Source organism: Meriones unguiculatus, chromosome 4, assembly GCF_030254825.1.
Source record: "Meriones unguiculatus strain TT.TT164.6M chromosome 4, Bangor_MerUng_6.1, whole genome shotgun sequence".
In the NCBI taxonomy this organism is placed as follows: Eukaryota; Metazoa; Chordata; class Mammalia; order Rodentia; family Muridae; genus Meriones; species Meriones unguiculatus.
Window position 1 is genome coordinate 77905372 of NC_083352.1, and position 22348 is coordinate 77927719.

The following is a 22348-nucleotide window of genomic DNA, read 5'->3' on the forward strand; positions in this document are numbered from 1 at the left end:
TGGTGCTGGCGCTGGTGACCCTCATGTTTACTCTCACCTCTTACAACATCTCTGCCCAGAACTCCAAAAGTCACTTTCTGTTCCTATTACTCTAAACACCCAGGAGCAGCAAAACCTCACTGAAAGCGCCCCATGATGGGATCACCCCAATAAGAAGCAGTCACCTTGTGGGAACAAGCTTGCCCCTCAAGCAATAAAGATTTCTTCAGAGGCCTGGCAGGATGAGAGCCGAGACACGGTGACTGCTCAGCTCCACAGAGCTCTGACACCAGCCTCAATCCTCCCTCTGTTCAAACCTAAGGCTCATGTCGCTACCTCAAAGATGGATTTGGGGGTCGCTGGCCCATGTCTATACCCTCCAATGTGTAATTTCTTTTCTCTGCTTTTCAAGATTTCTCTTCCTCCTCTTTCTCCCCCTCTGTATTTTTCTGTTTGTTTGTTTAGTGTATATGTATGTGCCCACATGTACAAGAGTGCTTATGTGGAGCTCAGAGGGCAGCCTGATGGGGTGGAGCTCAGAGGGCAGCCTGATGGGGTGGAGCTCAGAGGGCAGCCTGATGGGGTGGAGCTCAGAGGGCAGCCTGATGGGGTGGAGCTCAGAGGGCAGCCTGATGGGGTTGGTGCTTGCCTTCTACCGTGTGGGGCCAGGGATTGAACTCAAGCTGTCTGTCTTGGCTGCAAGCACCTTTACTGGCTGAACTGTCTAGACAGCTCATCTTTATTTATTGTTTGTTTTTCTATGTGTCTGTGTATCTATGTATTTATCTATGTATCTGTCTATGTATCTTTGTATTTATCTATGTATGCATGTATCTGTCTATGTATGTATCTATCTATGTATTTTGCATCTATGTATCTCTCAGTTTTTCTGTGTAGCCCTGGCTGTCATAGAATTCTGTCAATAAAGTACTTGCCTAGCTCATACAATATCTTGGGTTCCATCCCCAGCACCACACAAATGGAGAGAGGTAGCTCATGCCTAATACTCACAGAGATCCTCCTGCCTCTGCCTCTTGAGTGCTGGGATTAAAAGTGTGAGCCGCCACCTCTGCTTGCTTTTATTTTTGAGGCAGGGTTTCCTGAAACCCAGGCTAGCCTTGAACTTGTGGCTGAGGATGACCTTGAATTTCTAATCATCCTGCTACTACTAGGCATGAGCTACTTCTCTCCATATGTGTGGTGCTGGGGATGGAACCTGCCATACTGTATGAGCTAGGCAAGTACTCTCTCGACATTTTCTTTTGGCTTATCCTTACATAGGGCGGGCTGGTCTTGAACACCTGATCATCCTGCCTCTAGCTTCTGAGTGCTGGGATTACGGAAGTGTGACTTACTTGTCTCTGTCATAGGCAAATGGGACAGGTGGCCAAGTCTAATGTGTTAGGTCAGCCTGAGATGGGGCTTCAGTCACAAAACTCCAGCTAATCTTCCCAACTGGGAATTTAGCTCCTGGATGGAAATCATGGCCAGCGGCCCTGCTGGTGACAGAGCCAGCGGGGACCGGTGTAAACCAGCAGGCTGGGCTTCCTGGGTTGCTAAGCGAGCATGCAAATGGGTCTTAACCTGAGGCCCTGATTTTTTGGTTTTGTTTTTTCGGTTGGTTAGTGTTTTGTTTCGTTTTGTTCGTTTGTCTGTTTGAGGCAGCGTTTCTGCACGTAGCCCTGGCTGTCCTAGAACTCAGAGATCTTCCTGTCTCTGCCTCCTGAGCGCTGCCTGGCGTTTTCATGCCGTTCTCATGGTGGGACAACAGAAATGTAAGTGGGTCACCTCAGGCCTCTCTTTCCACCTCTTTTCCTTCCCTGCTATGCAATTGACCTGGATAATTTGATCCAATAAGCCAGAGCTGGAGATGTGGCTCAGTGGCAGGCTTAGTTAGCTAAGATGCAGGAGGCCCTGGGTTCGAGGACCAGCACTGCATAAACCTGGTGTGGTGGGGCATGTCCGTAACCCTAACACCAAGAGCTATAGAGGCAGGAGGATCGGAAATTCAAAGTCAGGGTGACATAGCAAGTCTGGGGATAAGCAGGGCTACATGAAATGCTGTGACAACTTGCTAATTGTCAACGTGGTAGAGTCTAGAGTTTCCTGGAAAATATCTAGAGTCCTCTGGAAAAGGAGGCTGCAGGCATGCATGTAGGGGGTTATTTTGACTATACTGAAGGGTCTCACTGTGCAGCACTGTGTGGCTTGGAACTCTGACTATGGAGTTCTCAGAGATCCAGCCACCTGCGCCTCTGGACTTACGTGACTAATTCATACACCAACCACCACGAGGGAAGAGCCATTTTAACTGTGGGTAGGACCATTCCCTTGGGCAGCAGATCCTGGCTGGATAAACGGAGCAAGCCCACTGAGTGACAACACTAGTCTCTCCTTCTGCTTCCGGGTTGTGGGTGCGATATGAACTTGACTCCGTGATTATGATGTCTACACCATGAACAAGGAGCCAAAATGAAGTCTCTCTCCCTTACATTTCCTTTCTGCCTGCTTGTTTATTTGGCTGGAACTTGCTCAGTGAACTTGGCTGGCCTTGTTCTCTTGGCTCTCAAGAGACCTGCCTCTGCCTCCCCAGTGCTGGGATTAAAAGTGAACCACTCGGGAGGCAGAGGCAGGTGGATTTCTGAGTCTGAGGCCAGCCTGGTCTACAAAGTGAGTTCAGGACAGTCAGGGCTACACAGAACAACCCTGTCTCAAAACAGACAAACAAAAACAAACCAAAAAAAAAAAAAAAAAAAACGAATGCTGCCAAGCTTGGCTTAAAACAGCTTTAACAGAGCATTTTATTATAGCAATAGGGAAAGAAACTAAGATAGACCCTATGTTTTTTGTTTGTTTTGTTTCAAGACAGGGTTTCTCTGGATAGCCTTGGCTGGCATGGACTCACTTTATAGACCAAGCTGGCCTCAAACTTGCAGCGATCTACCTGACTCTGCCTCCATGAACCTCCACGTCCAGCTCCTTTCTTTCTTTCTTTTTTCCACCCCCCCCAGACAAGGTCTCTCTATGCAGCCTTGGCTGTCCTTGAACTCACTCTGTAGACCAAGCTGGCCTCAAACTCTATGCTAAGAACTAAAGTAGGTCTCAACAAAAGGGAGTTTTAGCATGTTACAACACAGAGATACACACAAGGCTGAAGACGAACCCGGAACCCTGCACATGCAGAGCAAATGCTTTGTAGTTGAGCTGCCAGCCCCTCCCTAGAGGGATTTTTTTGGGGGGGAGGGCGGCTGAGGGTTTCAAGACAGGGTTTCTCTGTATAGCCTTGGCTATTGTGGAACTACTCTGTAGACCAGGCTGGCCTCAAACTCACAGAGATTCACCTGCCTCTGCCTCCTGAGTCCTGGGATCAAAGGTGTGCGCCACCACCCCCTGACAGATTTAACTACTTTTTATGTGCATACATGTTTTATATGCACCCCATCATGCATGCCTGGTGCCTGCAGATGCAGAAGGGGCCTCCAGACCCCTTATATGTATAACTGGAGTTATACATATTTGTGAGTCTCCATACAGACGCCAGAAACCAGCTCTAGTCCTTCACAAAAGCAACAGTGCTGTGTGTGTGTGGTTTTTCGAGATAGGGCTTCTCTGTATAATAGCCCCGGCTGTCCTGAACTCACTCTGTAAACCAGGCTGGCCTCGAGCTCACAGAGGTCTGCCTGCCTCTACCTCCCCGAGTGCTGGGAATCACAGCTGCGCCTGGCTGCAGCTAGTGCTCTTAATCAGCCCCAAGTCTCCCAGTTTTAAACAGCCAGAACCAGCGAGGTGTGTGTGGTGGGACATACTTTTAATCTCAGCACTTGGGAGGCAGAAGCAGGAGGATCTCTGTGATCTCTGTCTGAGGCCGGCCTGGTCTACAGAGGGAGTTCCAGGTCAACTAGGGCTACACAGAGAAACCCTGTCTCGAAAAACAGAAGAGAGCAGAAAAGCAAAGAGAGCAGAAAAGCAAAGAGAGCACGCTGAGCAGGCCACGAGCAGCAAGCCAGGAGGTCGTGTTCTTCCGTGGACTTTGCGTCAGCTGCTGCCTCCAGGTTCTTGCTTTGACTTCCTGCCTGACTTCCCTCCATGATGCACTGTGGCCAGAACATGCAAGCCAAAGAAATCCTTTCTTCCCCAGATTGCTTTTGGTCACGATCTTTATTATAGCAGTAGGAAACACAAAGACAGAGACCTTATCCAGGAAAAATAAAATAAAATAAAGCCCGAGTGGTTGGGCCTGTCTGAGTGGGTGATGTAATGCCGCTTGGACACGGGGGCTGGAATGACAGGCATCCTGACTGTGTCTGCCACAAACCTCTTGACTGGCACTGAAGACCATTGTGATCCGGGCCAGGGTCATTCCCCAGACTGACCTGCACCTGGTGCTGGGTGGGGCGGGGGTTCACGGGGACTGAGGAATAGCTCTAGACTGCAGCACTCCCTCCCAGCACATAGGCTCTCCTGTGTCTGTGCATGCACTTGTGTGGCACATGCGTGTGTACATATGTGCACACTACCGTGTAGGCGCACGTGAAGGCTGATGACCGGTGTCTTCCTCAAACACATCTTTACAACTTTTTTTTTCTTTGTTTTGTTTTGGAGACAGGGTCTTACTAGGTAACCCTTGATAGCATGGAACTAACTATGTACACCAGGCTGGTCTCAACCTCACAGGAACCAGCCTGCCTTTGCCTCCTGGGTGATGGGATTAAAGCTGTGTGCCTTTAATACCCAGCTTCACCTTAAAATTTGTTGCTGGGCGGTGGCGGCTCGTGCCTTTAGTCCCAGCACTTGGGAGGCAGAGGCAGGATAAGTCTACAGGGTGAGTTCCAGGACAGCCAGGGGTACACAGAAAAAAAACCTGTCTCAAAAAATAAAAGTTAAATTTGAGTGTGTGTGATGCATTTGTAGGCATGGGTGCTTTGGCACACTTGTAGAGGTCAGAGACAGCTTCATGTTGCCTCTCTCTTTCCACCTTTATGTAGGTCCTGGGATTGAACTCTGCTTGCCAGAGCTTGTGTAGCCAAAGCCATTACCCACTGAGACACCTCCCAGAGGGCACAAGGTTTCTTGTTCTTATGATTCTCTACCATGTTTATTGAGACAGGGTTTCTCAAGGAACCTGGATCTAGGCTGACAGCAATTCCTAGTGGTCCTCCGGTCTTCACTCCCAATTCACAGATCTGATATTAAAGGTATTCACGAGGCCACACCCAGCGTAAGTGGGTTCTAGGGATTTGAACTCAGGTCTTCAAGCTTGCATTGCAAGCTTACCCACTCAGCTTTCTCCCTAGCTCCCTCTCACTTCTCTTTGTCTGGATCTCCCAGTGCCCTAGCTAGTCTCAAATTCTATCCTGCCTTAGTCTGTTAAATGCTTAGATTACAGGCCTGGGCCACCCTAGCTGGTTTATCCATGAAATAGGAGTACAGCCCATCTGAAAGGAGGCCAGCTATAGATCAAAGAAGGGAGTGTCGCTTCCAAATTAAATGATTAGTCATATAACCCAGGCTGACCTTGAACTGATTATGTAGCCACAGATGATCTTGAATTTCTGATCCTCCTGCCTCCACTTCCTGAGTCCTGAGAATAAAGGTATGTAATCACCATTTCCTGCTGATGTGCTGGGGATGGGAGGCAGGGCTCACACACACTAGGCAAGAATCTAACAACCGAGCAGCACCTGGAGCTCTCCAGCCCGTCCGCCTTTCTCTCTCTCTGTGTAGCCATGGCCGTCCTAGAACTCTCTCTCTGCAGACCAGGGCTGGTGAAATTGCTTAGCTTAGTGGTTCCCAACCTTCCTAATGTTGCAACCCTCTGTTGCAACCCTCTGTCACAGTTTATGCTTGGTAACCCCCAAGCACAGAATCATTTTGTTGCTACTTCAAAACTGTAACTTTGCTACTGTTGTGAATCCTAATGCAAACATCTGCTATACAGGACAGCTGCAACCCACAGGTTAAGAACCTCTGGTCTTGCTTGGTGAGGCACCTGTGGGTGCTGGGGATTGAACTCAGGGCCTCTGGAAGAGCAGTCAGAGCTCTTAACCTTGGAGCTGTCTCTCAAGCACCTGATCTTACTTGGTAAAAGCACTTGTCACAATTTTTTTCTGAGGACCTGAGTTTAATCCCTTAAACCCAAGGTTTTTTTTGTTGCTGTTTGTTTGTTTGTTTTAAAATGTGATAATCTATCTGCAGTCCCAGCACTTGTATAAGATGGGAGGCAGAGACAGAAGAATGACCTGGAAGGGACGTGCCCAGCAGCTAGCCTAGAGTAAGAAGCTCTGCAAAAAAAGAGACAGCCTGCCTCCACAACTCGAAGGGAGAACACTGACTCCAGAAAGCTGGCCTCTGACCTCCACACAGAGCATCGTGGCATGTCAGCGCCCACAAATGTGAATAATGAGACAAAGCAAAACAAAATTGAAAAGGGGCCTCAGCAGTGACTCAACAGGTAGAGGCACTTGCTGCCAAGACTGAGCAGCTGAGTTCAAACCCCAAGACCCACTTGGTGGGAGGAGAGAAACAACACTGCCACATGCAGGCAGTGGTCCGTGCTCATGTATGTGTCACACACACACACACACACACACACACACACACACAATAAATAAATAAATAAATAAATGTAAAATAAAAAATTCCTCTAAGAGTTGGGGCCTGGAGAGATGGCTCAATGGTAAAAGCACATGCTGATATTTTGTTTGTTTGATTTTCCAAGACAGGGTTTCTCTGTGTGGCCCATGATTGTACTCACCCTTATAGCCCCTGCCTCTGGAGTGCTGGATTAAAGGCCTGAGACACTGCGCTCAGCTAGTCCTTACTTTTAATCCCAGCATTCAAGAGGCAGAGGCAAGTGGAGGTCTGTAATTTCAAAGCTGGCTAGCTGACCTATATAGCAAGTTCCAGGCCAAATCCACACAGTAACTCCCTGTCTCAAAAGAAATAAGTAAATAAAGCATTCTTTCATTCCTTTAAATAAAATATTTCTCTCAAAGAGAGAAAGTCATTCATTGAGGCCAAGCATTGTGTCTTTCCTGGTACTCTTAGCACCGGGGAGACTGAGGTGGGAGGGTGATTGACATGCCAGCCTGTGTTATATAGTGATTAAGAAAGGAAGGGAAGAAGGAGTGAACAAGGAAAAAAGAAGACAAGGAAAGGAAGAGAACTTATATGTATTTTGGGTTCTTTTTATATTTTTACAGGTCTTTTGCCTTCACGTATGTATGTATACTATGTATTCATCTGACACCTGCAGAGGTCAGAAGAGGGGATCGGATTGCCTGGAACTGGAGATACAGGCGGTTTTAAGCTGCCATGTAATACAGGTCCTCTGCAAAAGTCAATGCTTGGAACCACTGAGTGCTGTCTTTCCAGCCTTTCCCCTTATTTTTTTGGAAAGGGTTGCACTGTGTAGCCATGGCTAGGCTGCTGTGTAAATCAGGCTGGCCTCAACCCCATCGGTACAAGTGATACAATTAAAGGAGTGCATTGTCACATGCAGTGGTTTGGGTTTTGTTTGTTTGCTTGCTTTTTTCCTGACAGGGTTTCTCTGTGCAGCCCTGCTTACCCTGGAACTCACTCTGTAGACCAGGCTGGCCTCGAACTCAGGAGATCTGCCTGCCTCTGCCTCCTGAGTGCTGGGGTTAAAGGTGGGCACCCTCCCCCGCCATAGGTGTTTTTGTTGTTGTTTTTTAAGATAGGCTGTCCCCTTGCTCCCAGGCATCCGGCTCTGCAGGGGCCACATTACAATCGTGAACCAGCAAGCCAGGCTAAAAGTCATAGACTGGTGCATTTACCGAACACGGGTCATGTCATGATAGCGTCAGGCACCTGGGCTGCCGGGAGAGGAAATCCCTGCCAGACTGGAGAGAGTCTAGCAATCTTAGCCTTAGGGTTGGTGGAGTCTAAAAGTATGCTATGCTTGGAGATCCGACCTGGACTTTACCTTTTAGAATTTAGGTCAGGCAGGAAAGTTCCGGTAACTGGTCCAAGATAAAGAGCCTAGATACAGCTAAAGATAATTCTGGTTGCAGATCTACCACACTCCCTCTCTACCTCGCTGCACAGTGACCTGAAGCTCCCTTAGAGACTCAGCTTGGGCTGCCCGGCAGCTCAGCCTTGCTAATAAAGTGGTGAGGCTGGAGGATCAAGAGTTCAAGGTCAGTCTCCGATACACCGTGAGTTTCAGGACAGCCTGGGATATACAAGATGCTGCCTTTTGTTTATTTTGTCGGAGAGCTTATTATGTGTAGCTTTGGCTAGTCTGGCACTTGCTACATAGACAAGGTTGGCCCTGAAGTCAGAGACAGATATTCCCCTGCCTCTACCTTCTACTGCCAGACCAGGCCTCAGTGGTAGAAACCTTTAATCCCATCCCTTTGGAAGGCAGAGGCAGGCGGGTCTTTGTGAGTTCAAGGCCAGCTTGGTCTATAGAGTGAGTCCAGGACAGCCAGGGATACACAGAGAAACCCTGTCTCAAAAACAAAATAGAACAAAAGAGGTTTTTCTGCCAGTCCTCATCTTTTCTTTAAGACAGTTTCACTTTGTGCCTCTGACTGGCCGAGAACTTGCTATATAAACCAGACCTGCCTCTGAGCTAAAGTGTTCTTGAGTGCTGGAGTTAAAGGCATGTGACAGTTTTGGCATTTTTCATTAAACCTTGCCTTTATTTAAAAAAAAAAAAAAGGTTTGTGTGTGTGTATTGGGAGGAAAAACACAGTAGTGATCTAGATAAATTACTTTTTTTCTCCCGAGATAAGGTTTCTCTGTATAGACCAGGCTGTTCTGGAACTCAGAGATTTGCTTGCCTCTGCATCCCTCATTGCTGGGACTAAAGGTGTGTGCCACTACTCCCCAGCTATAAATTAATTAAAAAATTTTTTGAGACACTGTTTCACTACATAGCTCTGATTGGCCTGGAACTCACTGTGTAGACCAGGCTACCCATTCAATTACAAAGATCCACATGCCTGTGTCTTTCAAGTGCTGAACACTCATCTTTACCCTCATCTTTACCCTCATCTTTCAAAATGACCTTTGAAAATGACCTAGAACTCAGAGATCCACCAGTCTGTGCCTCCTGAGTGCTGGGATTAAAGGCATGCTCCACTTGCATTTATTTTTTTAAAGATTTCTTTATTTATTCTGTATATGGGATGAGCTGCCCGTATGCGTTCCTGCAGACCAGAAAAGGGCAACAGATCTCGTTATAGATAGTTGTGAGCCACCATGTGGTCGCTGGGAATAGAACTCAGGTGGGTGGATCTCTGTGAGTTCAAGGCCAGCCTAGACTACATAGTCAGTTCCAGGACAGCCAGAACTGCAGAGTGAGACCCTGTCTCAAAAAAACAAAACCAAGGGCCGGAGAGATGGCTCAGAGGTTACGAGCACTGGCTGTTCTTCCATAGGTCCTGAGTTCAATTCCCAGCCACCACATGGTGGGTCAGAACTGTCCATAATGAAATCTGGTGCTCTCTTTTGGCCTGCAGGCACATATGCAGGCAGAATACTGTATAAATAATGAATAAATAATCTTTAAAACAACAACAACAAAAATTAACCAAACCAAACAAAGCAAAACCCAAGGTGGATAGTGTCTGAGGTTGGCGGTCGCCAGGGGATTTGAAGCCCTCTTTTGATCTCTAAGAGCACCAGGCGCATGTGATACACATAGGTACATGCAAGAAAAAACTCATACACAAAAGAAGAAATCTATAATTTTTAAGACATATTTCGTTTCTAGTTATGTATATGCTTGTGTGTCTGCATGTGGGTATGAGCACACGTGAGTGCAGGTACCCAAGAAGACCAAAAGGGGGCATCATATCTTCTTTAGCTGGAGTTACAGACTGTTGTAAGCAGCTTGATGAGGGTGCTGGGAATCAAACTCAGATCTGCAGGAAGGGCTGGATGTGATTGTAACTGTTGAACGAGGTTTTGAACCCACTTGTTTTTATTTTTATTTATAAAGATTTTTGTTTCTTTACCCATTAAGCCATCTTGCAGTCCCCTTATTTTTACATTTAATTTGTATGTGTGTGTGTGAGAGAGAGACAGAGACAGAGACAGAGAGAGCTTGAGATTGACGGATTGATTGTATGGTGTAGATTAGAAGACAACCTTCAGAAGTTGGTTCCCTGTAGGAGGACAGGGTTCAAAACCACATCGTCATGCTTGGCTACCAGTGGCTTTATCCACACATCCACCTTGTCAGCCCTTCCCATGTTTTTAGACCGTGGCTATGAATCCAGTGCGTTGATGCCCTCCTGTAATCCTGGGAGGTGGAACGTCAGGATTCCGACGTCATCCCTGGCTATGCAGGGAGTTGACGGCTCCACGTGCCCCCTCTGTAACTGGACTTTTATTACTACTTTGTAGGTTCTTCTTTCTTCCACTCCTCTCCACCCTTTTCTTCTTCCCTTTCAATCCCTAACACTAGATATGAAAGAAAAGTGGAAAGAGAGGAAAGGAAAGCGATTCCTGAATAAAGTTGGGGGTTAGAAAGGGGGTGACCTTAGTCTACTTCCTGCTGATTAGGGGCAATCAGCTCCTTGGGGCAAGTTTGAACCGGATTCCTAATTTCTTCTTCATGACTACTTAAAAAACTGCAAAAGACAGCAACCAACAGCAGTCTACCAACAACCCCAAGGCCCACCAGCCATCAACCTCACCTCTTGGGGCCCTAGCATTTATGGACTCTGAGAAGGTCAAACAGTTGCAGAAACTATCTGCAGCTGGCAAAATCACGCCCTTGCCACAACAGGAGGTGAGAAGCAAATTGTAGTCATCTCATGGGCTTAAAACAAAAAAAAACTTTTTATTTTTTTTTGACAGGTTTTCTCTGTGTTGCCCTGGCTGTCCTGGACTCGCTTTGTAGACCAGGCTGGCCTCGAACTCACAGGGATCCACCTTCCTCTGGCTCCCTGAGTGCTGGGCTTCCAAGTGTGCACTGCTGTGCCTGGCTACTAAAACTTATTCTTTTTTTTAATATTTTATTTATTTATTTTATGTATGAGTGCTCTGTCTGCATGTATGCCTGCGTGTCAGAAGAGAGCAACAAATTCCAGTGTAGATGGTTATGAGCCATCACGTGGTTGTTGGGAATTGAACTCAGGACCTATAGAAAAGCAGACAGTACTCTTAGCCACTGAACCATCTCTTCAGCCCCGTCTAAATCATATTCTTATAATATTTCTGTGTTTTTTTAAAAAAACAACAAAATTCTCACTACCTTTTTTTTTTTTTAACGTACCACTACACCTATCTAAAAATAAAAACTTCAGCCAGGTGGTGGTGGTGCAGGCCTTTAATCCCAGCACTCCAGAGGCAGAGGTAGGCAGATTTCTTTGATCTTGATCTACAGAGGGATTCCAGGACAGCCGTGACTATATACAGAAATGCCCTATCTCGAAAAAAATCCAAAACTTTTGCTTGGTTCAGTGTCGCCTCAGGAAATCTTCAGGGTTTGTAACTGCCCTGGATATGATTCATGCTTATGTCCAGGCCATCCAGCCTGGAAGTGACACCTGCCCTCTGGACATACAGTAATTGTTTCCCTTATCAGATCTAGCCTTGGAGTCTTGATTTTTCAGTGGTTGCATTCAGCGAATGCTAATTTTCCTAGAAAATGGCCTCAAGAGCAAGTGTGCAAATGCTGTATCTTCTTGCTCTTTTGGCCAAGATGAAGGGCAGTAAGAGTACTGAGTCCGGCTTTTATTATTTTGCATATGTATGTGTGCATGGTAGACATACTGTGTGTGTGTGTGTATGCATGTGTAGATGGAGGCCAGAAATAATACCAAGAGTCTTGGATTGCTCATTATCTTATTTGAGACAGGCTCTCCCAATTGAATCCAGAACTTACCAATGTGGCAAGCTGTCCAGCTTGCTCAGAAAATTTTTATTACAGAGATCCACCTGCCACTGTTGTCCTCCCAAGTGCTGGGATTAAAGGCCTGTGCTGCCAACATACTACCTGGCTTCTTCTTTTTTTTTTTTTAAACAGGTTTTTCTCTGGGTAGCCCTGGCTGCCTTGGAACTTGCTCTGTAGACCAGGCTGGCCTCAAACTCAGAGATCTGCCTGCCTCTGCCTCCCAAGTGCTATGATTAAAGGCGTGCACCACCACTGCTCGGCCGAAAGCCTTTTCTTTAAGTGAAAAATTTCAAGTTGATTAGAAAGTCAGGCATGATGGGCAAATCCCTGTGATTCTAAACATTAGGGAGACTGAGGCAGGCAGAAGGATCAAATGTTTAAAGCTTTCCTAGGCTACAGAGTTGAGTTTGAGGCCAGTTTAGGCAATTTAGTGAGACCCTGCCTCAAAAGAACATGCAAATGAGCTGAGTAGTTCTTTCAGGGAGGATTGCTTTGCCTGATGTGCTGGAGGCCCTAGGTCCAAACTTTTATCTCTAAAGCTGGAGTGGGGGGGGGGGGGAGAACTAAATTTCTATGATCTACAATAAGGAGTCATCTCTTTAAGAAACTGCCAAGGAAAATGATATCTATGCTTCCCTTCAGTACGCAAAGATTACAGTCATGATATTTATATAATGGAGATGGAAAGGGTCTAGACTCTGAAGGTTGAACACAGACACAGGAAACTTAGGAATGTAGGCAATTGTGGCTTGTGAGGAAGCACTAAGCCTCCAGGAGACCTCAGCCCTCGCACTGTGGTGCACGCCAGTAAGCCTGGAGTTCAGAGGCTGAAAGGTTGGAGGCCAGGTTCAAAGCCCAAACAAACAAGGCCATCAAGTCCCTCCTGAGAGGACTGAGAATGTGTAAGGGATGAGAACCATTTAATGCCATAAGAGGTGCTTACAGAAGAACGAGTCTGGACTGGAAAATACAAGAGTTCCCGCACAGACACTGCTCTCAGAGAAGCTTGAGGACATTTCCAGGCGTGGAAAAGATTGGCACATCAAGGTGACATCCAAAGCCAGTCTGGCCCTGTCATGAAAGTGGGCACAAGGGTGTGGGCAACTTTAGTAGTCCGAGTGCTGTTCACATTGATGTTATGAATGGTTTATCAATATTATTGCAATTATTACTTAATACGAGGTCTCCTGAACCCTTGGTTGGCTTCAGATTCTCAGTGTAGCCGAGAACGATGCTGAACTCCTGATCCTCCTGCCTACATCTCCCACGGGCTGGGATTATGGATGTTTGCTACCACATCTGGTTCACATAGTGCTGAGGGTAGGGGTTTGTGCATGCTAGGCAAGCACTCTACCAACTGAGCTACATCCTGGCCCTAAAGATTCAATTTTAGTATTACTGTGTTACTTATTTTTCATCTCTTGTGCCTAATTGAAAAAACAAACAAACAAACAAACAAACAAACTTGTTGGTGCTGGGAGATGTGGTACAAACCTGTAATCCCAGCACTCTGGGAGGCAGAGATCTCTGTGAGTTAGAGGCCAGCCTGGTCTAGAGTGCGAGTTCCAGGACTTCCAAGACTACACAGAGAAACCCTGTCTCAAAACAAACAAACAACAACAAAAACCCACTTTGCAATGTTTTCTTTGTTTCTTGTTTTGAGACAAGGTCTTACCAAGAAGCCCAGGCTGACCTGAATTCCCTACTTGAACCGGTCTGACCTTCAATTTGTATTCATCCTCCCGCCCCTACCCAAGTGCTGGAATTTCAGGTGTGCATAAGCACATACTGCAGAACTTTTGTCCTAAGTATGTACAGGAAAAAATCATAGTAGGATCTTAGAACACAGTCTCCACTGCAAAGGAGTGGGACTTCTGTTTCGGTTGTATGGAATTTGGTTAAATATTCCCAAGATCAGTGAAATCAGAGTGCAAAGAGAAAGTTGTTCTTTTGACAACTTAATGAATAGCTCTGGACAGAACCGACAAAGTTGAGTCACAATCGGATTATGCAAGGCAACGAAGGGTGTAAATAGTGTTAGGGGAAAATCATAAAAACCGTAGGCAGCTTCTGTAATCAGATTGCTTCTCAGGGATCCTTAAATACTCGGTGGAGGGCAAAGAAATCCAACATGGAGATTCTAGATGAGGCTCTGTGGGTGCGGTTTCATACAAGAAAGTCGACCAAGGAACGGCAGTCCTTGAACCCGAATTCAAAGGCAGGGTTTTGGAACTAGATCAAAAGACTGGATTGCACGGAAAGTTTTCTAGCAAGCGACAAAGAGACTGGGAGGCTGGAAAAAGCCTTGTGGCAGCCACCTACCGAGAAGCAGCGGGTGGGGGAGGGCGCCCTAATATTTGGCCAGCGTAGGGGGAGGGGGGTGGGCAGAAAAAAGGAAAAGGAAAAAAAAACAAACCACAAATCCACTTAACTCAGGGCTCTGCATTAACATTTAAGTTCTTCAAGCTCGGGCTTTTTTAACTTTTGCGTTTAACTTAGATGAACAGTTAATCGTTACTCTCGAAAGTCTTATTAAATAGTTGAGAAGTAAAAATAAATAACGGACAGAGGAGGGGCTTTAAGTTAAATCGCTGTGTAGTTGTGGGAACAATCGGGATTTTTCCAACTTTCCTTCTAAATGTAGAGGTGGGTGTAGACTTGAGAAAGGAGAAATGGAAATCACGACACCCCCCCTCCGTTGCCTGTCCCAAGTTAGGGCAAGTCCATTCTGGTTGCTTCTGAAGCCAGCTTTGAAAACATTGAGTTCTTTGTGTCCCGGAGCCGGGGGACTTCCCTTTGCAAAACAGGCGACAGGCCAGCCCCTGGGGCTCCCCTGGCCTTTGCAATGTCACCAACTTCGCAAAATGCAAGGGAATGTCGGTGGCAGAGAGTAATTTAAGTGGAAGTTGTGCCTGCAGCAGAGGCGAGGTGGGGAGGGCATCACGTTCCGGGCCCCCGTTTCTCTTCAGCCCCCTCCCCTCCCCCACCCGGGCGGCCGCGCAGGCCCCAGGTGCAGCCATGTTCTTGCTCCCACCACCCGCGCGCCTCCATTGACAGTCCTAGCCGGAGAGGGCCGGGCGCCGCGGCGCTTCGCCTCGGCCTAGAGGGGGGCGGCGGGGAGAGAATCTGGGTTCATCGCGCAAGGCTGTCTGGGAGTTAGAGTTCGGGGTACCCACTGGTCGTGTAGGTGAGCGCGAGTCTAGAACTACAACTCCCGGTGGGCGGTGCTGCTCGTGCGCACGCGCAGCGGCAAATTCGGGGGAACAAAAAAAAAAAAAAGGCAAAAAAAAAAGGGGGGGAAAAAGGAGGAGGAGGAGGAGGGTGAGCGAGGAGCTCGGAGAGCAGAGAAAAGGGGGCACCGGCGCCCCCCCGCCTCCCGCACGCGCTCGCCGCCCGCCCGCCGCCGTTGCCCCGGGCTTCGTCCCTCTGTCCCCCCACCCCCCCGCGCGAGGCGAGCCCAGCGAGGAGCGAGGCCCCGCCGGGGGCGGCCATGCGGCGGTGACAGGAGACGGCCGAGACGCGGGCCCTCGCCCTCACCTCCACCCGCGCGCCGCTCGCCGCCGCCGAGGCCCTCCGCTCGCTTCGCTGGCCGCATCCCCTCCCCGACCCTCCCCGGCTGCACTTCGGGTGAGTCCCCGTCCCCTCGGATGGCCCCTTCTCCCAGGTGTCCCTGCAGCCTCGAGGTGCCATGGCGAACGGGGGCGTCTTTATTCTAGCCTCTGCCCCTCGTCGGGGCGGTGTGCGGACGCGGCTGCGGGAGTTGGGGTCGCTCGGCGCGTTGTAAGTGACGAGGGGACAACTTTGGGGTGGGGAGACGGACGCGCTGCGACCTCGCCCCCCCAAAGTCCACTCTACTCGGGGGCAAGCGGACGCGACGCGGCTTTGGGGGGGATGGGGCGAGTGGAGGTGTGGGGGGGGAGGACGCGACAGTTGCACGCGCGCACCCGTGGCGCGTGGGGGGAGGGCCCGCGGCGTCCTGCGCGTGCGTGTAGCCATCTACAGAAGCGTGCGCGGCGGTCCGGAGATGGGGGGGGGTGCTGCGGCGGCTCGAGAAGGATGGTCTCGCGCGACCAGCCCCCGCGCGTGAGCGAGCGGACGGCCGAGCGCACCCCCGCGGGGTCGCGCGAGCCCCTGTGCGCTCTGATTGGCTGAGCTTGCCTCCGGGGGCGCGCGCGCGCGCTCGGTGCCGCGGCCCCTCCTGTGCCCCGCGGGGTCGCGCCGGGGTTCGGGGTGTGTGTGTGTGTGTTGGGGGGGGGGGGATCTGGGGCCTGCGGCGCTCGGGGCGGCGGAGCGCGCGCGATTGGCCGGCGGGCGCAGGGGGCCGGGCCGCCCGCGCCTGGTAACCGCGGCGGGGGCCCTGGCAGGGGCGGGCGGCCCTGCGGAGCTGCTGCCCGAGCTCCGCCCTGCTCCCAGGTGGAGCCCGGCCGTGTGGGCTTTGTCCCGGGCTGTTGGCTCGGCCGTCCTGCGGGGCCGGACTTTTTTGGGGGGTTGGGATGGGGTGGGGAGATGGAAATAAACACAATGGCCGGAAGGAAGACTTTAGCCTTGAAGCTATGAAAATAATCAGTCTGGCTTGGGCCAGCCCCCAGACGTCGGGGTTAAGGAATGAAAAAAAAAAAAGTTTACTCCTGCACCTCCATTTCTTTCTTTCTTTATTTTTTCGCCCCTCAACGAGCTTTCCCCTTTTCGGGGTGCGGGAGAGCTCAGCAGGTAGCCCTGGCCGGTCTGGAATGTAGACGGTCTCCTGCTTCTGCCTCGCAGGTGCTGGGTTTAAAGGCCGGGGCACCCAAGTCCCGCCCAAGTTTTACGTAATTAAAAAAAAAACATTAAGTAGGGTATTTTGTAGCTCAGGCTGGCAGGGAACTCGACTCGCTTTGTAGTCGAGGCTGGCTTTGAGCTTGCGATCCTTCCATCTGGTGGGATCATAGGTCTGGCTCACAAGGTTTGCATTTTATCACCTCCCGCCCCCGTGCCTCACATCCCCTTTAGTACATCCCTCTGCCTCACGGCTTTGTGGTCCTTGGCTGCTGAGCGTGCAGATCTGAGATAGTGCTGGTGGGAACAGGAGGTGACGCGATGTCGGGCTGTCGGGCGTCTTCTGTGCACAGTGCTTGCCTCAGCCGGCCGTTTCCAGGCCAGACCTAGTTTGCAAGTAAAGGGGTGCAGGTACGGTACCCACAGGCATCTGGTTTGGGATGTGGGATGACTGCTATTCCTATAGCAGGGTTTTTTGTTTTTTGTTTTTTGTTTTAATTTGTTGCCTCTGGCTCTTTCGTTTTTCCTGTGTCCTGGGAATCTTGCTTCACATCCTGGAGGCACAGAAAACTTTCTCACTCATCTGCTGTCTTTTCTGTAAGGCCTTTTATGTTGTGGGGTCATGAGTTGTTTCCCGTTTTTTACCCTGTTAAAATATGGAGCACGTTCTGAGTTTGCTGGTCATCCTTGAGCAGGGGGATGTCAATACCAGTATCTGCCATTTTGGGGGATGAAAAGTAGGGCCTCGTCCAAGTTAGGTAAGCAAAGTTCCCAACTCCTTGAGGATTCTAGGTGGCCTCCACCCATTTTACTTTGTGAAATACTCCAGTTGTACTAAGTGGCCCAGGTTGGCTTTGAACCCTCTCTAGCCTAGGTCATTTTGAAGTTGGTAATTCCCCTGTCTAAGCTGCTTAGACAGCTGGAATGATGGAGCTCTTGGGAGGGAGTTAGGTTCTGCCTCTGTCCCATTGCTCTTTGGGTAGCAAACTCTGGTTAGGTCCTATTCTAGTCTGCGCGCCCTCCGCCAGATGGCATCCATAGGGCGCCATAGCCGCTGGGCTTGCGTGTGTTTTCAGTGGCAGGTGTGCCCCTAAACACGTGGTGAAATTCCATTTGCAGATGAGGCCAATCTAGAGAAGTCAGGCACTTTATTCTCTGTGTCAGGCCTCGGGGCCACTGACTCTCCATGCTTCCTCTGCTTCTGTGGAGGAATGATGTCATTCCAGACCATGTAGTTCTGCAGGCCTGGGCTTGGGTGGGGTACAGGCTGTAAATTGCAGTCCTCCTGCCTCAGCATTCTGAGTGCTTAGATTATAGCTATATGCCACTATGACGTGTGTTTTTTTTTTTTTTTTTTTTTGTTTCTTTGTTTTGTTTTTTGGTTTTCGAGACAGGATTTCTCTGTGTAGCCTTGGCTATCCTGGACTCAGACCAGGCTGGCCTCGAACTCACAGAGATCTGCCTGCCTCTGCATTCCCAAGTGCTGGGATCGATCACAGGCGTGTGACACTGCGCCCTGCTCGCCATGACCTGTTTAAAACAGGGTCTAAACTGAAATAAATGGAACTGTTTATTCTAGATTACTTGGAAGACTGATTGAAAAAAAAATTTAAATAAATCATACTTACAAAACTCAGCCTCCAGCTTGAAAAGTGGCTGTGGGTTCAAGTGCTGAGTTAAATTTGAAATCTAAGTCATGTGGACAGTTTTCCACTTTGTCTTGTTATTTCAGTCAGGACAGAGTTTTCCTCTCTTTGTTCTCCCTGCCTTCCGCTCACAGTGCTGGAGGAAAATACCCCAGGCGGTTCTAAGACATTTGTTACCTGTGTCTTCTCTCAGGTGAGCTAGAAGGAGCACCCACACTCCTCTCGAGGGTAAGGGCGGGGTTGTGGGCCAGAGCGTGGTGTGGTACTGTTGTGGCATGCAGGGCCATCCTGATCTGTCATTCCCAAGCTTGCCTCTTTACCCTTTGAAGTTTCCCTTCTGTGCGTGGGCCTCTGCCAGTGCAGATCTCAGGATTTGCTCTGCTGCTGCAGCCCTTGCCTGTTTCTGCACGACCCGCTACAGTGTTACCAACCACTTTGGCCGGAGAATATTTGACGCTAGAGATCATTGGAGGGCTTGGAGGGTTTTCTTGCTTGTGAACTGAGGAAAAGCAGTATCGGCTGGGTGTGCAGCCCTGCCCTTCAATCTCAGCGTGTAGATCGGGAGGCCAGCCTGGTCTACACATCAAGTTTCAGGAAAGCCACGGTTACATAGTGAGACCCTGTCTCAAAACCAGACCAAACCAAAATAGAATGGCTGGGTATGGCGCTCCCAAGCAGGAGACTTTGCTGAGTGCCCACACCCACCAGAGCCATAACTAGTGCTAGAGGGTCTAGCCTAGGGCCAGTGCTGCCCGGGAGGTGCAGGCCGCCAGCTGCATCCTGTGCTCTGTCTCCCAAAGCATTGGTTTCCTCAGAGTTGGCTCTTTGTGAGCCAAAACTTCGTTGTTTTTGGTGGTACTGGGGGTTGAATAAGCCTCAGCCCATTCCAAGAACTCTATAGCTTGCCTTATGCCAGCCCCTCACAGGTGGGTGTCTTAAGTTGCTGGAGCTTTCCATGCCCAGGGCTCACTGTGTAGCCTTGGCTGGCCTGAACTCGCTGTGCAGAACAGACTGGCCTTAGAGATCAGTAAAATGAATGAGGCGTCTTGGGATTAGTTAGTCTTACTTTTGCATTGCCTAGGATCTGGGCTTTCCGAGCGAGTCTGCCACTGAGCTACACCCTGGCCCTGGCTTACACTTTGTAACATTTAAGATTACATTATCTCATTTGTGATTTTTGACTAAGGAGGATGGCAACATATTTTCTATGGTCATAGAAAAAAGGGCAGGGAAACCAAGCATACAAAACCCATTAACTTCATGCATTTTTTTTTTCCCTCTCCCGAAACAGGGTGTCTTTATGTAGCCCTGGCTGTCCTGGACTCCATCTGTAGACCTTGACCTTAGAAGTCTGCCTGCCTCTGTCTCCTTGGTTGAGACTGATACTTGTTGAAATGTTTTCCTTGGGAAGAATTTGCGTGGATCTGGGCCGTCCTCTTCCCAGCATGGAAGAAGTGTCTGTCCTTTATGAGTACACTCCAGCGTGCTCTTTCGGAAGTACTGACACGTGCTCCCAGAGGCTCCCCATTGAATGTCAGTGCTAACTCCTAGCCCCAGAATTACCATTGCAAGCTTTTGTTGTTTCCATCTTCACTCACTTGAAAACTTATTTGTAGACTATTCATACAAACACATAAAGTTAGGTTAGAGCCAAGCACACATTTAACAAATGATATTCATAGAAAAGGGGTTGGCTTAGTTGTTAAGGGGCTTACCAGGCAAGCATACGGTCCAGGCTTATAGAAGTGTCAGCTGCAGCAGCGCTGGACAACCTGAGATCCTAGTGCTTGGAGCTGGGGACAGCTGCATCCTTGAGGCTGGCTGTATGCCAACTCCAGGTGAGTCCATGAATTCCAGGTTCAGAAAGACTGAAAAACGGGGAGCTGTGGAGGAAGAACTCTGGCCTCCACATGACAGACTCAGTAGTCATTGGGTTTGGTGACACTAAGGGACTATTGAGCTTTAGCCTCTGTTTACTGCATGTATTGAGTGCATTCACGGCAGAGAGATTCCAGTGGTAGCTAAGTACCCATCTAAACATGGAAAGCAGTTAAGAGTGCTTGCTCTTCCTGCAGAGGATCCGCCTCAATTCCCAGCACCCGTGTGGAGCTCACAGCCTGTAACTAGCTTGGCTGGCTCTGACTCCTTCTGGCCTCCTCAGGCTCTAATTCATGTGCAGATACAAACACACACATACATTTATTCATAGATAGAAATAAATCTTAAAAAAAGAGAAACTCAACTATGTGCTTTAAGAAACTATGTAAGAGCCAGGTAGTGGGAGGCAGAGGCAGGCAGATCTCTGACCTGGAGGCCAGCCTGGTCTACAGAGTGAGTTCCAGGACAGCCAGAGCTACACAGAGAAACCCTGTCTTGAAAAAACAAAACACAACAACAACAAAGAAGCTATGTACTATACATATTAAGCATAAAAACTAAAATGTTAAAAAAAGGAAAAGAAATGGAAATAAGTATACCATCATGCACAGTAGTCACCGAAAAGCTGAAAGGATTATTTATTGACTTACAAAAGAAGACTTTGGAAAAGCCGTGTTGTTTAGGCATAAGAAGAGACATGTCACGATCAAAGGTCAGTTCAGAAGATGATGCTTTAAAACGTACATGATGACAAAGCTCCAAAATACATGGAAGAGCAGAAGATGTGCTTGACTGCTGAGTTCTCTCTCTAGCCCCTTACGTTTTATTTATTTGTGGTGCTGGGGACTGAGCCTAGGGCTTTATGCTAGGCAGGGAACCATAGCTCTAGATCTTAGGCAAAACAAGTCCCTGGTGTGTGTGTGTGTATTTATATTTTTTCTCTTTAATTTATTCACGTATTCACTTTACATCCCGACGAAGTCCCCCCCCTTCCTCCCAGTCCCACTCTCCCATCTTGGTGTATAGATTTTTAAAAATAGGCATTTGGAATAAGGCGAGCACATTATTGTTCGTGCTCGTCAGAGCATCGGCCATCCTGATGCTGCCCTGGTTCATTCTTGTGCTTCATCAGAAGATAGGTTACTCTATTTAGTGCAGTGAAAGCAGCTGGCTGGGAACTGAGCCACTTTGAATTTATTGGGTTTAGGTTTGGAGTTTGTTTATAGGTATGCAAATAAACAGACACATGTAATAATGTGTGTTAAATATACTTTGCTTCCTTTAGAACTGTTTAATTGAGTGGGTGTTTTGTAAAGCACTTAGTTAAGTCCAGAGTACTTAGCAGCATAATGTCACAGCCTTGTGGGAAAGGGTCCTTCCATAGGCTAGTGCTGTTTTCTAGGCTGTAAAAGGCTCACCTGGACGTGGTTCTTCAGATAGAGATGGCTTTAGTAGGTCAAAGGGACACATTTCTTTGTGTGTGGACTGTGGAGTTGGGGAGATGGTGGGGTGCTTGTTAGGCAAGCCTAAGGCCTGAGTTGGATTCTGGAACCCATTTTGAAGAGCTTTGCAGGTGGGGTGTGTTTATAATCCCAGGAGGATTCCTGGGGCTGCCTGGCCAGCCCCTCTATTTGGTAAGCTCCCAGGCGACTCTAGCCGCTCAGGAGGATGCTGCTGGAAGATTTGACTGCTGGCTCCACAGCTGGGGGAGGGCTTCCTTCCTTCCTTCCTTCCTTCCTTCCTCCTTCCTTCCTCCCCTCCTTCCTTCCTCCCTTCCTTCCTTCCTTCCTCCCTCCCTCCCTCCCTCCCTCCTTCCCTCCTTCCTTCCTTCCTTCCTCCTTCCTTCCTCCCTTCCTTCCTTCCTCCCTTCCTCCTTCCTTCCATTCCCCTTCTTTCCTTCTTCCTTTCTCCTTCCTTCTTCCTTCTTTCCTTCCTTCCTTCCTCCTTCTTTCCCTCCTCCTTCCTTCCTTCCTTTCCTTTTTTTTTTTTGAGACAAGGTTTCTCTGTGTCTTGGCTGCCTGGAACTCATTCCGTAGACCTAGACCAGGCTGGAACTCAGGAGATCCGCCTGCCTCTGCCTCCTGAGTACTGGGATTAAGGAATGCACCATGGTGTTCCACTTCCTTCTGACTTTTTTGAGATGGGGTCTCATGTAGCCTGAAGTTCAGTAGAACTTTATAGCTGACGATGGCCCTAAACCCTGATCCTTTCCTTCACA

The 22348-nt window shown here is 48.8% G+C and overlaps 1 protein-coding gene across 9 annotated transcripts in view; it reads left to right on the forward strand.

Annotated features, from left to right (window-relative positions):
• The first annotated feature begins 15344 nt into the window (after positions 1–15344).
• Positions 15345–22348, forward strand: part of Gtf2i (general transcription factor IIi) — an 82441-nt gene continuing 75437 nt past the window's right edge. For 8 of the 9 annotated variants that reach the window (XM_021646662.2, XM_021646667.2, XM_021646665.2 and 5 more), the window contains exon 1: positions 15345–15478. The gene's annotated coding sequence lies outside the window, so the exon portion shown is untranslated. The remainder of the gene's footprint in view (positions 15479–22348) is intronic. The other variant, XM_060382244.1, reaches the window with a different exon arrangement.